The sequence below is a fragment of the Heterocephalus glaber genome, unplaced genomic scaffold (genome assembly GCF_053883595.1).
Source record: "Heterocephalus glaber isolate CG9 unplaced genomic scaffold, H.glaber_assembly_v1.0 deba00001577, whole genome shotgun sequence".
In the NCBI taxonomy this organism is placed as follows: domain Eukaryota; kingdom Metazoa; phylum Chordata; class Mammalia; order Rodentia; family Bathyergidae; genus Heterocephalus; species Heterocephalus glaber.
Window position 1 is genome coordinate 5,819,491 of NW_028258358.1, and position 7,575 is coordinate 5,827,065.

General features: G+C 37.0%; 1 pseudogene; it reads left to right on the forward strand.

Annotated features, from left to right (window-relative positions):
* Positions 1-5,691: 5,691 nt before the first annotated feature.
* LOC101719815 (E3 ubiquitin-protein ligase RNF14 pseudogene) lies at positions 5,692-7,295 on the forward strand (annotated as a pseudogene).
* Positions 7,296-7,575: the final 280 nt, after the last annotated feature.

The window sequence follows — 7,575 nt, forward strand, 5'->3', positions numbered from 1 at the left end:
GCTAGGGAATTGTAAGATGTGAGTGATTGTCAGATTCAACAGTGGATCTCCTACTAGATTTAGGAAAATTAAAATACAAACAATCATGAATTGGTCAATAAGGAGAGAAGTGTTGATGATGTTCAATAAATGTATTGATTTAATTAATCTATAATTTAATTAGGCCAAAACTATCCAACACTGATATGGATAAATTTACAATAATAATTTAGACTATTAGGTGGAGATGATCAATATTTGTCATTAAGTTGTTTCTATTCAATCACCCAAGAAGTATGAGTTGCACACTTTCTATGGGGCTCTAACTGCACTATGAAGTGGGTTTCCTGGTGCCTTCTTAAATCTTACTCATTATTTAGGCAGAAAAGCAATAAACAACTAAGCAAATAATTAAAAAAAACATTGGGGTAAGTGTTATGAGGAACCAACTTGCTCAGATGGTAAAGGTGTTGCACATACATTTCAGTACTTTAAATAGAATCTTTAGAGGATCTTGTAAAATTGTCATTAGAGTTGATCTAAATGATAGACAAGATTACTAATTAATAGATAAAGAGGCTATACAGGATAAATAGATGGTGTCTGGAAAACAGAGGAAAAGAATCAACATAAAAGCAAGAAAAAAGCAAACTAGAATAAGGACAGGCTGCTGGAAGCCATTAAAAGCTTGAACACCCTGGAAGGACATGAAGACATCTTTCAATGAGTGTGTCAGAGGAGAGGGCAAGACATGGTGTTAGACTTAATATTAATAGTCTAGGGTTCTAATATTAGGTTGTAATTTTATTCTCATTAGAAAATTCATGAGGTGTTCTAAGATGGGAAATGACTTATAATTTAACATTTTATAAGAATAATCAACTATTGGATTGGAGAAATACAAGAGTTAGAATAAAGAAGTATATCATTCAGCAAAATATATATTTTACTCCAATGGAAAAACTCAATGCTGTAACCAAAGTTCATTCAGTAACAAAGTTCACAAATAAGCTGGAAGGTGCCAATGCTTGCCTTTATACACAGTTGATGCCTTCTTTTTAGGAAATTTTGAGATATAGATAGAAATAACAGTCCAGATATTTGTTTTTTTATACTACTTTAAATGTTGTTACCTTTCTTTATAAATCATTTAATTCCTTTTTTCAGCTTTCATTTTTTATTATTGTATGTTTCCAGTACATAATGATTACATTCCTTATGAAGAGTTGGTTCGTGCACATAATACATATTAATTCTTTGTTTTGCCCCTTTCCTCTCATCTCCCTGTCCCTTCCCTCCATCTCTCAGTACCTTCCACTTTTGCAAAAGATAAATTTCCTTTTTTCCTCCTATCTTGCATTGTGCTCTTTCTTCACATTTTTTTGATATAAGAGAAATGATGTGATATTTAAATTTGTGTGTCTGATTTATTTCAAAATAGGCTTCTACAGAAATGAAAGTACAGCTGAGTGCTCAGGTCTGAGAAGCATCCCATGGGAAATGCAAGAAGAAATATTATGTTCGTATAGCTAGGTATAATAATTGAAGAAATTGAAAAGATTTTGTGGGAAGTAGTTTTGAAAGGAAAAAGAAGTAGTGAAGATTATTTCTAGAATATTAATCTAAAGACTTAAAAATAATATAACTTATATGTATTTTATGCTAGTTTCTAGCATTTCTGCATTCTAATCTAGATTTTCTGACAGTACCATACCACACTGATGCCTTCTCTCAAAAATTGAGGTAAGATGCTCATTATCAGAAATCCTGAGTCCTGAATAAGGCCTGTAGAGTTCAAATCTTCTTTATGAATGCAGGCCAGTTAACATCTAATCTCAGAAACTGAGCAATCACTAAATTTTTATGCTTACACCAATCTAGTTTCAATTCTTCTGAAAATTAATTTAATTGTATTGTCTTTTGTTTATCACTCAATATTTCAACTGCAATTTAAACTTTCTTAATTCATTGTACAATTTTCCTAATATAAAATTATTAGTAGTATTTTTTATCATTTGATTTATTTTCACACTTACACAGTTTTAAATAAAATATGATCATATATTTCTATGAATTCTTAAAATTTAACTTTATTTATAATTTTCTTTCTTTCTTTGACAGAAATCCTAATCAGAATTAGTTCAGAGAAGGAAAGATTCACAAAGCAAATGCATACAGCTGAACAATAAAGAAATGAAAACTCTTGATACATTGAAATGGTATTGATTTTTATATTTATACCTTAAAAAAGGAAAAATATTTGTCCAATTTAAAAAAAAAACCTGTGGTATACATTATATGTTTTAGGAATCTTTCAGAACAGTATGTATAAAAGATAAATGGATAGGACAAAGTCCAGAAGACAGAAATGGAAATAATGCAAATTGGCAGGCAATGACTGAAGAGAAAATTTACAATGATTGGTGATCCATCTTGATTAAAAGAGAGGACCAATATCAAAGTATATCAAACTCTAAAACTGTATAAATGAATATTACTCTTGGGTTAACCAGATCTGGTTTTGATTTTAAGAGCTGTCACTTATTAAGTTGAGTAAACCTGATATAATGTCAGTACATCTCAAAGACTTTGTTTCTTAATCTATGAAACAGAAATTACAATGTTTCACAAAGTTTTGAGGAAAAATCCATTATATATATGTTTCATTTTAAGGTATACCACATAGAAAGTACTCAGCAAATACATTAATCTTTGTCTTCCTTCATGCTGTTTGTACACTCACAGGGTTCATAGTAAATGCACTATTACTTAATAAGTAAATTATGAAACATATTTTAAAGGGTACTAGACATAAGAAATATTACAGTACTCTAAAATTTAGAATGATGCATTGATATCCATAAATAATAACCTTTTTTCATTAAGTTTATTGGTACATTTTAGGTATACAATATGATAACATTCATCATTGGCAATTTGTACTTGTACATGATATATTTTGGTTCTCATTTTTTCCCCATTCTCCTGACCTAACTTCAACCCTTCTACCCCTCCCTATTTACAAAGACTTTGTTTCCAGTTTTTCCTTTTCTCATATTTTTTCCCTTCTTTCCTTTTCCCTGTCCCCCAATTCCTCTTCCTCTTCCCATTTGGACCTTTCCTTCATATTTCACATTATCTATTATACACTTTGGTCCTCATTTAAACTTGTAGTTTCTCACACCAGAAAGACTATTAAGTTTTTACACATGTGTGCTCTATTTATTTCACTTGAGAGTATGGCCTCAACATGCATCCATTCAGGTAAAAAAGCCTCTAGTTTCTCATTCTTTTGTGGCACGGGGGGGGGGGGGGTACCGGGGATCGAATTTGGGTCCTTGCCCTTGAGCAGCCGGCCTCAAAACCACCGAGCTAAATCCCCGGCCCTGGTTTCTCATTCTTTATGGCTGAGTTACACTACATTTTATTTTAAAAAAACACAACTTCTTTTTTCAGTCTTCAGCTGATGGGCATTTGGGCTGTTTCCAAGATTTAGTTATTACAAATTATGCTGATATAAACATGAGTACGCATATATCGCTTAGGCATGATTCTTTTATTTCTTTTGGGAAGATACCCAGCAGGAGAATACCTGGGCCATATGGCACCTCTAATGGTAGTTTTTTGAGGTATCTCCATACTAATTTCCACAGTGGTTGCAGGAGTCTACACTCCCAGCAGCAGTGGAACAGGGTTCCTTTTCCCTACAACCACCTACAGCATTTGCTTTTGATTGATTTCTTTTTTTTTGGTACCAGGGATCGAACTCGGGTCCTTGTGCTTGCAAGGCAGGCGGCGGAACCACTGAGCTAAATCCCCAGCCCCATTGATTGATTTCTTAATAGCAGCCATTCTTTCTGGAGTGAGTTCGAATCTCAAAATTGTTTTCATTTGCATCTCTCAAATGACCATTGATGTTGAATATTTTTTCATATGTTTATTTTCTGTTTCTACTTCTTTGTCTGAGAAAGTCTATTAATTTCAGATGTTCATTTGTGGGCTGGGTCTTCAAATTTGGGAGGCCTGATTTTTTTAAATTCTTCATGTTTTCTAGATAATAGATCTTTGTCTGAAAAACAGCTGGTAAAATTTTTTTCCTACATCATGGGTTGTCTCTTCACTCTGTTGGTGATTTCTCTTGCTGTGCAGAAGCTTTTTAAAAAGATGAGATCCCAGTTGTTGATTCTTTGTACTAGTTCACGTGTGACTAAGGTTTTGTTCATGAAGTTTTTTCCTATGCCAATGTCTTTAAGAGTTTTAGCTAACCTCTCTTCCAGCTAGTTCCGTGTTTCTGTTTCAATATTTAGATCATTGATCCATTTCAATTTTACTTTAGTGAATGGTGAGAGATACAGGTCTAGTTTTAATCTTTGGGAAGTTGAAACCCAATTTTTCCAGCACCTTTTATTAAAGAAGCTCTCTTTCCCCCATGGAGTGTGTTTGGCTCCTTTGTCAAAGAAGAGGTGAAGTAGTATGTCTGGAGTTGTTTCTGCATCTTCTTATCTATTCCATTGATTTGTTTCTTTGCCAGTACCATGCTGATTTTATCACAGTAGCTTTGTAATATAGTTTCAAGTCAGGCTTGTGACACCCTCTACCTTGTCTTTGTTACCTAGAATTGCTTTTGCTATTCTAGGACTCTTCTGGTTCCAAATGAAATTTTGGACTATTTTCTCTAGTTCTGTGAAAAAAAAAGGTCCCCTTCTAGGCATTGTTATTGCTCTGGTTATTGCTGTTATACAACTCTGTTATTGCTGGTATACAACATGGGCATCAGCATGCAGAGCCAAGTTGGCTAGTTTCAGCAAACCAGCTATAGTGCAGTGAGATTCAAGGCCAGAATTGAGCTCCCTGACCTGTGGGTTAGAACTCTACAAGGTTCTAGTACAGGGTTGAGCTGCCCTTCTCCCCTAGCAGGTCCAGGTTCAGTAGGAGGTGGTGTTCCTAGAAACTCAGCAATTACGGTAGTTCTGCTCTGTCTTTGCTCTCCCAGTGGGCTTCAATTTTCAACAACAATAAGTCTTGGAAGGGGCCTCTCTCTGCTGCTCACCACTGTGTCATCTTCCTGAGCTCATAGCAATGGCTCTCTGGCCCCAGGAGCCTCTGCTGCATGGATCTCGATCCAAGGAATGCTCTCAAGAGCACACGTTTTGCAGGGTCTGTGTGTAGAAGGGCTCATGATTCACAGGTTATGGGAATGGGTGTGCTAATAAATAATTTTTGGAAGTTTATTTTAAAGAAAAGTCATGTGTTTCAACAATATATACTTCTGTCTAAATTTCATATTATGTTGATTGAAAAATAAGGGTGACAAGACATTTTATCAAAATCTTTGTTCATCATTCATAGTCATTAGCATGAATCTTTTTTTTTTTTTTTTGGTACTGGGGGTGGGGATCAAACTCCGGTCCTTGGGCTTGCGCAGCAGGCGGCAAAATCACTGAGCTAAATCCCTAGCCCATTAGCATGAATCTTGAGAGCGATTGTGAAGATTATTCAAAGTTCTGTTGATTTTTAAAAATACTCCCATTTTGTTACTGTTGAATCGCCCCTGTGTCTCCACTACCTGACCTGCTCTTAAAAATCACCTTGGGTGAAGATGGAAGAGGCGGTACGTGGATTGACCAGAGCTCTCTAGGCTGGGCTGGCCAGTGGAGGAGCAGGGCCCCGGGGCACTGGCGGAGTACGGAACTTTCGGGCTTGGCGCGTCGGGGCGGCCGGAAGATGGCAGGATTTTCATAATATATCAAATATGAGTTTCACATCTTAGCGTCTTTCTCAGCTCCACTTGCTGGAGAATAAATGGGATTTGCACAAATTACAAACGGAACTGAAATACAGGCTGCAGTGTTAATATCCTTTCCTTCTGGTTGTCATTAACAGACAAGTAAATGACGTCAGAAGACCGAGAAGCTCAGGAGAATGAATTGCTGGCACTGGCAAGTATTTATGATAGAGATGAATTTAGAAAAGCAGAATCTGTCCAAGGTGGAGAAACCAGAATTTATTTGGATTTGCCACAAAATTTCAAGATATTCGTGAGGGGCAATTCAAATGAGTGTCTCCAGAATAGTGACTTTGAATATACGATTTGCTTTCTGCCTCCACTTGTGCTGAACTTTGAACTGCCACCAGATTATCCATCCTCCTCCCCACCTTCATTCACACTTAGTGGAAAATGGCTGTCACCAGCTCAGCTCTCTGCTCTCTGCAAGCACTCAGACAACCTGTGGGAAGAACACCGAGGCAGCATGGTCCTATTTGCCTGGATGCACTTTCTTAAGGAGGAGACCATAGCATATCTGAATATTGTCTCTCCTTTTGAGCTCAAGATGGGTTCTCAGAAAAATGTGCAGAGAAGGACAGCTCAAGCCTCTCCCAATACAGAAGTAGATTTCGGAAGAGCTGTTGGACCTGATGCAGACCAAGAGGAAGTGGTAGATGAGAGAGCTGTGCAGGATGTGGAATCACTGTCAAGTCTAATGCAAGAAATCTTGGAGTTCGATCAAGCTCAGTAGACCAAATGCTTTAATAATAAATTATTCCTGTGCAATATCTGTTTCTGTGAGAAGCTGGGTAGTGAATGCATGTACTTCTTGGAGTGCAGGCATGTGTACTGCAAAGCTTGTCTGAAGGGCTACTTTGAAATCCAGATCAAAGATGGCCAAGTTCAGTGTCTCAACTGCCCAGAACCAAAGTGCACTTCAGTGGCCACTCCTGGTCAGGTCAAAGAGCTAGTGGAAGCAGAATTATTTGCCCAGTATGACTGCCTTCTCCTCCAGTCCACCTTGGACCTGATGGCAGATGTGGTATACTGGCCCCTCCCATGCTGCCGGCTGCCTGTGATGCAGGAGCCTGGTGGCACCATGGGCATCTGCTCCAGCTGCAATTTTGCCTTCTATACCTTGTGCAGATTGACTTACCATGGGGTCTCTCCATGTAAGGTAACTGCAGAAAAATTAATAGAGTTACAAAATGAATACCTACAAGCAGATGAAGCTACTAGAAGATTTTTGGAACAGAGGTATGGGAAGAGGGTGATTCAGAAGGCCCTAGAAGAGATGGAGAGTAAGGAGTGGTTGGAAAAGAACTCAAAGAGCTGCCCATGTGGTAGAACGCCCATACAGAAATTGGATGGATATAACAAGATGACATGTACTGGCTGTATGCAATATTTCTGTTGGATTTGTATGGGTTCACTCTCTAGAGCAAATTCTTACAAATATTTCAATGATCCTGATTCCCTGTGTTTTAACAGGTTGTTCCATGCTGTGGATGTTAATGACGATGTTTAGGAAGATGAGATTGAAGACTAGTTCACCCCTGCTCACAATGTGGAAGTGGAATTGTTTGTCCTAATCTTTCCTCAAGTACACTAAGAAACTGGATTTTAGGGCACGATGCAGTCTCTCCTCCTGAGTAGAAGATAAGAAAGAACAAGATTTATATTTTTATTTGGTACCATTTACTAAGGCATCCATTTTTCCATGTAACATAAATTGATAGAATTATAAGCCAAAGTTTCAGAAAAAGAAAACTACAGAATACTGAATATTATATAATGTGTCCAAAGCTCTAAACAGTTAAACATAAGTA